This window comes from Nelumbo lutea, chromosome 2, assembly GCF_056320005.1.
Source record: "Nelumbo lutea isolate HS-2025 chromosome 2, American lotus-T2T, whole genome shotgun sequence".
In the NCBI taxonomy this organism is placed as follows: Eukaryota; Viridiplantae; Streptophyta; class Magnoliopsida; order Proteales; family Nelumbonaceae; genus Nelumbo; species Nelumbo lutea.
This window is the reverse complement of record NC_142685.1, coordinates 7,714,685-7,726,580: the sequence shown is the minus strand read 5'-3', so window position 1 is coordinate 7,726,580 and position 11,896 is coordinate 7,714,685. Positions and strand designations below refer to the sequence as shown.

Genomic DNA, 11,896 nt, shown 5'->3' with positions numbered 1-11,896 from the left:
AAAGGAAATTTTCTATTTTAATCCCCTGAACTTTGGGGTAATGTCAAGTTAGTATCTTACTTTTAAATGTGTTATTGCAGTATCTAAATTTTCAAAAAGTGTCAAGTTGGTTCCTGCCGCTAATCGACCGTTATCTATTGAAAATGTCAAAACTACCATTCAAAAGAAAACATTTTTCATTGTCTTCTACCTTGAGGTTGAACCCATTGAAGTGTTTGAGATTCTAGACTAATGAAGTCATTGTCTTCTACCTTTAGATTTGAAGCACATTCTTGTCTAGTTTTTTCTTTGCTTTCAGTTATTGTTTCCTTGTCATATTTCATGTTTTTCTCTCTCATTTTTTTTAAAGATAATTGGTTCATTTTCAAGGTAGAAGACAATAAATAGCGTCTTCTTTTGAAGGGTAGCTTTGACATTTTCAGCAGATAACTAACAATCGATTAAAAACAATGATCAACTTGACATTTTTTAAAAGTTTAAGCACTGCAGTGACACGTTTTAAAGTCCGGGTACTAACTTGACACTACCCCCCAAAGTTTAGAGTACTAATGTGCAATTTTCCCTAAATTAAACTGCACAAAAAAGGTTATGACTTTAAAAACCAACTAATTGATTTCTTAAAAAAAAAACTATTATTTCATTTTGGTTGTGAAAACTGAAAATCTTTAGTAGGGATAAAAAAATGTCACAGGATCATTAAATCACTAATTCACTACCCAGTCTACTCCAACTCAAAACTTATTAAATAGTTTTTTTTCACTCTAATGACCTAATAATTGAGATGGCCAATCAAAATCCCTCCAAAATAAGAGTACATGTATGAGCAATGGGCCTTTATTCCATGTAATCTATGTAACACTATAATAATAATAACAACAACAACTTTCCACATATAATTTGCCAAGGTAAGGGTGACCAGGTGGGCTCATGGGCTTCCTCTGAAGACTCATGCCCAAAGTTGCACCCCTATAGAGCCTAGTGAACAACTAATTGTTTATTAGACAACCAAAATTTTCCCTTCTTAGTGGTGAAAATTGTAATGCTTGTGTAAAAGACAAGTGGACAAAAGTCTCTTCTATGCAAGAAATAATAAATTGTTAAATTATTAAAAGCTAGATCATAATAATATGTGTGTATGTGTGTATAACTGTATACATACTAATAAATGTGCACGTGTGCTGCACATGACAATAATAACAATAACACAATAACACAGTAACAAAAACAACAATAATATCATTAACAATTTCAGGGTTCTTGTTTTAACAAAGATAAATTATCAATGCATGGTATGTGTTGGAGGAATTGTTGACATCTTTGATTAGGTTAATGAGCTATTGACGAGACATTAGTTTTCTTTCCGTTTTTGTATTTTAGTTATTTCCATCATTAATTATTCTCATATTTATCACATATTTCTATTTAATATAATGAATACATAAATATATAATATTAAGGGTATGCTTAAATCTTTTTTTAAATTTTATAATATTTATATATTTTTATTTTTATTGTTTAATTTATGACATCACAAATTAGCCTGTCTGAAAGGTGGTTTCATTTGATTTTTAGAACATTGGTTTTTATCACTTTTTTATCTATTGGTTAAACTAACCAATCCTAAGCTGACCCAACATTAGACCAATATTTTGAGTTCATTTATCATCAACTTACTTGCTTGTAAAAAACCACTAGCTTGATCAACAACATGTTGACCTAACTATCTAAATCATTGTAATATTTTACCTAGTTAGTGGTGTTATAAGTTAGACATTAATTTTCTTTTTTTTTTTATTTTTGTGTTCTATTTTTATCATTAATAAAAATAATTTTTATTTATCATACTTATAGTCTCAATATGATGAATATATAATATTATATATATGCCTATATTTTTCTACAAAATTTTTATGTTTTTTATAATTTATTGTATTTTTATCTTTGTTTTTAATTTTTATTATTTAGTTATGATGTCATGTGATGCCCTATTTGAATCAATTTTGTCATATTCCATTTTCTTTTTTGGTAAAAAACAAATCTTATTTTTCATACTTATTGTGTTTAATATGATGAACATATAATATTAGACATGTGCTAAAATGTTTTCCACAAAAATAATTTCTATACTTTTTTTTTTAATTTTTTATGTTTCTATGTTTTTAAATATATTTGTAATCTTGGAAGAAAAACAGTCAAAGACGAGGGGGAGAGAGAGAGAGATAGAAGACAATTTTGGAGAGCAAAAAAATAGCTAGGCTGGTGGTGCTAGCTATTGTATTTATACTAAGGCAACCCAAAACATTATAAAAAAGATAAAAAAACTACAATAGTGCCCTTGCAGCAATAAATAATAAAACTAATAATAGTTCTAACAATTCTAACACTTTCACTCAAGTTGGGACTTAGAGGTCAATTATGCCTAACTTGTCACATAAGTCATTGTGCCACAATGAGGACACAGTTCCCCAGTAACAAGTGTTTGCCCACTTCAATATGTTTAGTTTTATCATAGAGAATTGGATTAGCTGCAATATTGATAGTAGCCTTGGTGTTACAATACAAGGACATGGGACTATCAAGGTTAGCATGTAGAGAAAAGAAAACTATGATAGAATTCATCTTAGCAATAAGGGCAAAAGTTCTATGCATAATCAACTCCATACACTTGAGTAAAACTTGTTGCCACTAATAAGGCTTTAACCTTTCCATGGTGCCATTAATTATATACTTCATTGTAAACACCTAGTTACACATTATAGGTTCCTTTCCTTCGAAAAGGTCCACGAACTCTCATATACCATTTTTATACAAAGCATTGATCTTCTCTTTCATTGCATTTATCTAAGTATTGATAGAGCATCTACCACATTCTTATGGATAGGAATATTATCAATGGAGGAGAGAAAAGCATGAAAAGATTATGAAATATTCTCACAGGAAACAAAATGGGAGTTAGTGGTGCAATTTCTTTGTGCAATAAAGATGTTTAGGTTATTAACACTATAAGAGTCAATAGCAATGGGATCAGACATATATATGGGAATAAGAGTACTTGGTTGAATAAGATCTACCTTCAATGAATATGATGGCATTGGTGGTACAATTTCAAGTTGCTCAATTGTTCTTGAACTTATTTTTGGCCCTTACAATGGCGAATGAATACAAGGAATGGAAGAGGATCGGGGAGAGGAAAGAACTTAGCTTGAGTATAAACTTGTTTCTCCTTAACCCTACACTCCCCTTGGGGAGAAACAAAGAAAATGGGGTCATTTTCAAAAAAAAAAAAAGGACACATGTAATGAGACATACTATTTCCTAAAAAAGTGATTGGAACAATGGTAATCCTTTTGAGAATAGTAATCCAAGAAAACACATGGAATAGTGCGATGATTAAGTTTACTAAGAATGGAAGATCCTAGACAAAACAATGACAACAGAACACACGGATAGGACTACAAAATAAGGGAGCTTTTGGAAACAAGAATTAATGTGGGGTCTTATACTCTAACAACTGAGATGGCATATAGTTAATGAGATATGCAGAACATAAAATAGTAAAAATGTCCATAAATTATTAATAAATAACCATAAATCTTCAAATAATATAACCAAAATAAATTACCATTACTTACCATTATCAATAATAATAATAATAATATCATAAAATAGTAGATTTTTTAGAAATTAGCACAAATTAACATAAAATAGTAAAAATATCTAAAAACATAAACTACAAATCTTTTTATTGAAAAAATTATATTAATAGAAATTACTAGAACTTCTCAAACTTATCATGAATATTTTTTCTAGAAATTGATATATTAAAACAAAGATGACCATGTCAAGTGGCCTCTCCTTTCTCCTTTACCCCAGCATTGCATTTCTTGCCTATCTACCTTATACCGTTTCCAACTCTTTCAAGCTGCCATGTCAGCAAGGTTAAAATTCTTCTTAACATCTCTTTTTTAATTTCTAAATCCCAACTTTCCTAATATTCCCACCCACTTCCCATTTACCTAAAATCTCACTCTTAATCTCTTAATCCCCACTTTCCTAAAATTCCCATCCACTTTCCAATTACCTAAAATTCTTCATAAAATCCCTCTCTCAATCTCTCAAAACCTAAATTTTCTACATTCTAACGTCCATATCCTACATGCTCTTTTTTATTTCTCTCCCTACCCTTCTTCATCTTTTCCCATTTGACAATTCCATTCACCACCATCTCAACCTACCCTATCATCCATTCATCTACTAAGGTATAACTAAAATGGAATTAGGGTAAAACATTAATTTCGATACTATTAATTTGATTTAAATAACAGTGATTTCTTTAAGCTACCAACCTTAATTTTGAAAGTATTATTTTGATTACATTAAGTGAAATTTAATTATATTTAATTACAATAATAAAATTTAAATTAGATTACATATTTATGAATTTAAATTTAACACAATTTATTTTCAATAATAGAAATATTAGTTATAACTTTGATTATGTCAATTTAATTAATTTAAATATTAATTAATTATACTTAAATAACTTTATTTAAATTTAAGTAAAAATAAGGTACTTGATAAAGAAGAAATCCTCATATCCATTGTTCAAGAATTAAAAGAAGAATACCGCATATCTATTAATTACTTAATTTAAATTTATAGATAAAATACTTAAATTCGGATAATTAATTAATATTTATGGGCAAGTGATTTGGCTTATGTTAATTTGGATAAGTTAATTTAGATAATATTAATTTAGATTAGGGGTGACAAATTTTTTCGTAAAACCAAGGATGGGGAAAACATTTTTTCCCCGAGTTGGGGATGGAGCAGGGATGGGTTTTGTATATAATTCCTCGAATCCACCCCAAACTAGGAATGGCAATGAGGTGGGGACCATACAGATCCATCTCTGACCTTGATCCATGTTGGGGGTGAAAATGACCCTCCACCCCTAATCATTGATGGAGACGGTTTTCCCATTAATTAGGGACCCAAATCCCTGAGATTTTTAAATTAAATTCCTTTTAGAAAATATATTTACTTAAAAAAGGAGCATTTTTTAAAATAAAAAAATATTTTAAATATATTTTGATATATAATATAAAATAATATTATATACATAATTGGGATTTAGAGGTGTAAAGTGGGTTGTGCCATGCTAGCCCACGGGTCGTCACGAGCCATGCCGCCCTCCCCGATGAAAATTTGGGGGTCGACTCGGCACAGCCCACGGCCCAGGCCCGTGTCATGCCATGCTATGGGCCCAAGCCGGGCCGGGCTGTAGGCCATGTCATGGGCTTGGGCCGTGTCAGGGTGGGCCTTGGGCCTAGGCCGAACCGGGCTAGACTGATTTTTTTTACTTTTTTGTTTTTTTCTTCTGAAATTTTCTATTTCTTTTCAAAGTAAAAGTGTAAAACTAAAATATTTAACTTTCCTTTGAACTTTGGGAACTATTAAGAAATGAGAAATTTAAGTTATCTAACACATAAATGAAAAAAAATACTTAACCAAATTGAAATAAGAATGATGGAATAACAAATTGGAAGAAAAATAGGAATTTTATTTCATTTAAATTTGAATGGTACAAATTACAAATACAATGATTGGATCATTGGATACTTGGATGAATGAAAATCCCCCCAAAAAGTTGAAACTAGCCGTTGGGGTGGGGGGCCTAACAGTTAGTTTTCGGACGAGTTGAGCGTGGCCCGCTATGGGCCCTGTGGGCCGTGTCGGCACACAGGCTGCAGGTAGCACGACACGAACAATTGTGCTGGCCTGTGGACTTCGAACCCCTAGCCCAGCAAAACACGGACTGTCGTGCCGAGCCTGACATGGCCCATGGGCTGTCGTGTTGTGCTAGGCTGGGCCGCTCGATTTACACCTCTATTGGGGTTGGGGTGGGGCAGGGAATTCACTCCCCATCATTGCCCTCATCCCCAGTTGAGTATCACTACCAATCTCCACCCCTGCCAAGGCAATCTCTATCATTGACCCCAAGTTGGGTACTCAATAAGGATATGGAAAATTGCCATCCCTACCCCAAACTTGATGGTAAATTAGAAAAATTACCCCTATATTTAATATTAATTTATAAAATATCCCTAACTTTCTCTCAAATCCCTAAAACCCTATGGTCCCATAATTCAATTTCTAAAATACTCCCAAATTGTCTATCTAATTCCTAAAATACCCATAAATTTTCACAATCCTATTTCTAAAACACCCCCAAATTACATATATTTTAGGTGGTTGCTTTAGGGCAAGGAAAATTTATGATTCCCCATCTAGGGGGGGGGGGGGGGATGGGGAGGGGATGCCCTACATAATTGCTAGTCATTCTTTAGATAACTACTGTTAATGATATTTAATAATCACTATTAATTATTACCACTAAAATTAATAAAAATTATGAAAAATAATATTTAATAAAAATTACTATCAATTAAAAGAATTAACTTATATTTATGGGTAAACTACTTAAACAATTCATATAATTTGACCTCCACAAACCTCTCTTGAAATTTGGTGTAAAATGATTATAATGATTATATTAATTACTAAATCAATTTAATTATCTTATCACCATAGTGCCCTTATTAAGGCTTCAATTGGAGTAAGAATTGCACTACCTAGTGTAAATGTCCAATAACTCCTTTTGCTTTAAATTTGATAAACAAATACCATGCATCGCATGGGTCCCGACTAATCCACTCTTAAATTAAGGAAAAATGTCATCCTTAGGAGAAGACTTTGTTTAATTTGTCAATTGCACAAATTCATTTCTCATTACTCTCAAGTATTCATTGCATATGCCTACACGTTTCTTTCAACTTCAAAGTATTTTATATGGTGGGACTGCTTGAGAAGACGCACTTCAAGACGAAATTAAGAATTGATCCCACTTGTGAGGCTGACTTATCACTGTTTTAAAGAATCCAAACCTGATTCGTGGGAAAGTGGATTTTTTAGCTGAAATAATTAGGAGTGCAACTTGGGCAGACCTAATTTGAGCCTGAACCTAACATGCAATTTTAAAACGGGCTGGGCCTGGGGCGGCCCAAAATTTTGAGCTTTTAAATTTTTGGACTGGGCTTGAGTATAGCCCTTAGGAAGCCCAAACGTGTCCTGACCTTATCCCAACCTGAGCTCAGATTATATACATCTATATGTGCATATGTGGATACATATCTGCATGCATACATGCATATATGCATATTTTTTAGAAATTAAGAATTTGTATTTGCACATGGAAATTTTAAATGATAAAAACAATTAATAATAATAATAATAATAATAATAATATTATTATTATTATTATTACTATTAAATTTTGTATTCCATTTCTTGCATAGATAAAAATTATTTTTATTTCATATGATGAATATATAACATTAGAACTGTTCCCAAATATTTTTGATAAAATTCTGTACTTTTTCATTTTTTTGTGTTCTATCTTTTTTTTAATATTTATTATTCAATTATAACATCATGAGTTTCTTTGTAAAGTTGGATCATTGACCCACCATCTAGATAATAAAATAGCTTTGCTTTCTGATTAATTTTAAGATAATATGTAACAATAAGGATAGAGTTAGTCAATTATTTAAACCATAGTGGTCCTTTAAGAAAAATTTCCTTTAAATTTTACATTCCATTTCCATCATTAATAAAAACATTTATTATTTTTTATACTTATTATTGTTTAATACGTCGAATATATGATGTTAAAAATGTTTATATTTTTTTAATTTCAATTTTTTTTTGCATTTTATATATTATTGAAATTTATTATTTAATTGTGACAACATAGATTGACCCATTTGACCCAAAATGGTTTAATTTCTTACTACCACCTAGACGAAAACACTATTTTTTCTAGATAGATTTTAAAAGTACAAGTTTTTATGTTATTGAAATTATTAGTTTATTATGTATGGATTTAATTAATAGAATTTAATGATGAGAATAAACAAAAATACCTTAAATATATGATCAAGTGAAGGTGAATGCAAGTTAATACATTGAATGTTGAATTTAATGAGAGGGAATTGTATATTGAATATCTTAAAATTAACTCTTTTCAACTCATTTAATATCAATAACAAATTACCCAATTTGTCCTTATTTTTATCAATAAATTTAAATATAGAGGGATAAATTTTGTCCTCAAGCAAAAAATTCCAGAAATATTCTTGAAGCTATTTGTGCCTTTTAAAATAGTATAGATAATCTCTACATATATGTGTACATGCATACATACACACATGCATATCAATTTTTAGTGTGGGCTAATTGACCAACCCCAAATTTTAGTACAGACTAAGCATGGACTGAATAGTTTAGGCTTGACCTCGGACTTTAGGCCCAATTTTCAGGGTTGGATCTGGATTGAACTAAAACCCGACCCAACCCACCTGACTTGCACCCTTATAAATAATTACTTAACCAAACTTTTTAGGGACTGGTTTTTCGCCAAATATAGCTCAAGGCTTTACTTTTTTTTTATCTTGTAAAAAGATCTTATCTGAAGTTATAAGATATGTTTGTTTGTTTGGGTGGAATCGAAAATCCATTCCTATTCTCTCCTTCTTTCTTGGGAATGAAATCCTATTCTTATTGATTCCGATTTTCATTCACATTCCTGTCTGAATCAAACAGATTATGAAAATAGAATATTCCAATTTCAATTTTAAAGAATTTTGACTTAGATTCCAATTTCAATTCCAATTCAGACGTCTCTACCATTTTCTATCAAACCAAACATACCGAACATAGGCGACCTACGTGGTGAAAGGAAGTACACATATATGGATAAATGGATAATCAATAGTCCTTATTAAATGTGATAGTTAGATTGACCGAGTCATTGCCATGGGTGGATGCGAAAATTTGAACTAAACATGGATGGAGGCTGCGTGAATAGCAATACTACCGCCACCAGTATTATACTATTGGCCCAGGCCCCATTATTATGAGCAGAATCATAAAACGACTGCAACTCTTTGTTAAGACCACGCTTGCTGTCGTTCCCTCGTTGCCGATCCAATATCTTGTGGTCCAAACTCTGAAACATCGTTGAAAACTTACATCATCAGTAGATCTCTGATTCTGATGTGGTTGGGGGAGGGGGAAGATGCACCACCCCATCGCTCATGTTCTGTTTCTTCTGTTTGTGTCTTCATGTCACAACATAATAGATGGAAATTTTGACTCATGAGGCCATGGTTGGTCCAAAGTGTTTACCACGGAAGGAAATATACTGTCACTCAGGTAATTAGTTTTGTTTCATCTTAAAACCGTTTTTTGGTGTAAAGATATTAAGTCGATTATTAATTTATTGACTCAAATGGTCGAACCATTGGACTATTGATTCAGATAATGATTTTTTTTTCCATTTCTAATGTTTTTTAAATCAAAACGGGCCATGCACCCATTCAAACCGAATGATTGGACCATTTTATTTTTTTTATTTTAATTATTTATACCACTCAATATACAATTGCAATCCAACCCAATACATGACTCGATATCCATTTTGCAACCCCACAAAAAGTCTTAAACAAATGTAACATACTAACCGATGAGACCGGTTGAACTGCATTTGATGACTGTAGATGGGGCTCCTGAACCAATAACAACATTTCACATCAGTCATGCCCATGAAGTAAGATATTGGAGTGGGTATGACTGTCGTAGGGGCATTACTACCGATGAAACAACTAAACACAAGCCATCAAGGGGCAAGGGCAAAGAAGTAACACGACACGAAATATGGTATTTGGCTATTTGCATGGAAGTAACACGACACGAAGCACAAGCACCCATGGAACCTTCTCTCACAAGTTCCTGCCAATAAAAAATAAACGAGAATTTAATTGGAGATATTGGAAGACATGTGCTTGTTGGATTTCTCATTACTCAAGAGAGAGTCTGGTCAGACCCATAGGACGGTCGAACTGATGAACCAGTAATTTTTTTTTTTTTATTCTGTTTTGACATTTTTACTGGTTGAACCATTGACATGCTGGTTAAATCGGTGATTTCAACCAACGAGCTTTCCGATTTTTCGTCCAATCCCGGTCCGATGACGGCACTTAAAATAGCCTGAACCATCATTACGTATCAAGTTAAGAGTCAAAGACTCAAATAAATGAATAACGGATGTTACAAGGAAGAAAGAAACGATATTCACTCAGGTATTTGCTTGCGTAGCTGCGTGCCTGTGGTACTAATCTGTATAGAGGATTCCAAAACATAACACCACACAGCTGGATCACTGCGTGTGGAGTCTACTTAGACGAGACAATGTTCCAAACGTATGGTGTGAGTTGAGAGTTCGAATCTGCACTCACGGGATGGCGCCCAAAAACGTTCCACACAATAAGGCCTCGCCGCGTGTCTTCTCACATGCATCTCACTTTGGGTTCGTGCGGAACTAACGGGACGTCCGTTAGCTTGTCCCGTTACTCCAAAATACCGCGTGTCCTCTGATTCCTCTCTTCTATCTTGCAACTCTACCTAAACCCTGCACTTCCCTCCTCCTTCATCCCCAGCGCCGATGCCGATGATCATTCCGGCGATGACCATTCCGCGGACGACCGTTTTTTCATCTCTTCTATTCATATTTTAACCTTTTTTTTTTTTCAAAACAAAATCATAGAAGGAAAGGCTCACCGGCAACCACCCGACCATTGTTCAAGTGCGTTTTTTATCTTCATTCTCGTTTATTTTATTTTTATTTTGTAATTTTCTCCAACCGGTGCTATTTTCCACAGCGCATATGACATTAGGGGATTTTACACTGTAATGAATTTTTCGTTTCCCGCCGAAATAGGGGAGATTCAGCCGAGAACAGGTGTATCATTTCTTTGATTATTATTATATTTTTTATTTTTTTCGCAGTTATTCATACATGTTGTGTGCATCAAGGTGAAATTTGGTACCGTTTAAGTTATTCAGTAAACATTTATTGATGGTGCCACATAGGCGATATCACATCATTTTCTCTTCTTACTCTGAAAATATAAAAAATGAACTTTAATTTATGTGCATACTGACGTCTAATGACGCCTAACTAATTACAATTATTGCACTTCTCAATTTTATCGGTAAATCAAATACTAACTTTTTTTATTCAATAAACATAAACTGTACCAAACTCATGCCATTGAAGTTTATAATAACTTGGAATTGTTGGCATGCGAAATAATACATGAATTGTTTCATTTCATTGCACTGGATCTCCATTATTTTTTTGAGCATTCGGTAAATCAGTAGTCGTCTCCTGAGAGAACATTTTTGATACATTTGAAATGTAACTGAAACCAAATATACCTGTAATCCACTATCGGTTACAAATTACAATTCTCAGGAATCCATTTAACCTTGGGTGCAACATCGGCCACAACATATCTGGAGCCAAATACATCATAAAAAGTTTTAGATTCCCACACATAGCACAGGTTGGAGAAAAATACAAAATAAAAATAAAATAAACGAGAATGAAAGAAAAAAAAAAAAACACACTTGAACAATGGTCGGGTGGTCGCCGGTGAGCCTTCCCTTCTGATTTTGTCTTGAAAAAAGAAAAAAAATGTGAACAGAGGAGATGAGAAAGACGGTCGTTGCTGGAGTGGTCGTCGGCGTCGAAGCCGAGGATAGAAGAAGAGGAGGAGGTGGAGGGTTACAGGAACAGAAAGGACTTCGGATCTCTGCACACAAAAACTCTACACACGCTTATTCATAATACACTACCCCGTGAATTGGAAATATCTCCCCTGTATACAGGAGGAGATGTTCTTCGTATATGACTGTGATAAACGTGGGAAGAATTCTCGTGGGCAGAACATCCAGATTCAACAGGAAGGTCGAGAGGAGAGGGAACGGAGGG

The 11,896-nt window shown here is 33.1% G+C and overlaps 2 long non-coding RNA genes across 2 annotated transcripts; one reads left to right on the top strand and one right to left on the bottom strand.

Annotated features, from left to right (window-relative positions):
* The first annotated feature begins 10,567 nt into the window (after positions 1-10,567).
* LOC148868372 (uncharacterized) lies at positions 10,568-10,861 on the top strand. The gene is made up of 2 exons (XR_016107910.1): positions 10,568-10,705; positions 10,782-10,861. It is a non-coding gene; the product is annotated as an uncharacterized LOC148868372 (long non-coding RNA).
* Positions 10,862-11,106: 245 nt separating this feature from the next.
* Positions 11,107-11,883, bottom strand: LOC148868371 (uncharacterized). The gene is made up of 2 exons (XR_016107909.1): positions 11,533-11,883; positions 11,107-11,418 (listed from the first exon to the last, which is right to left on the bottom strand). It is a non-coding gene; the product is annotated as an uncharacterized LOC148868371 (long non-coding RNA).
* Positions 11,884-11,896: the final 13 nt, after the last annotated feature.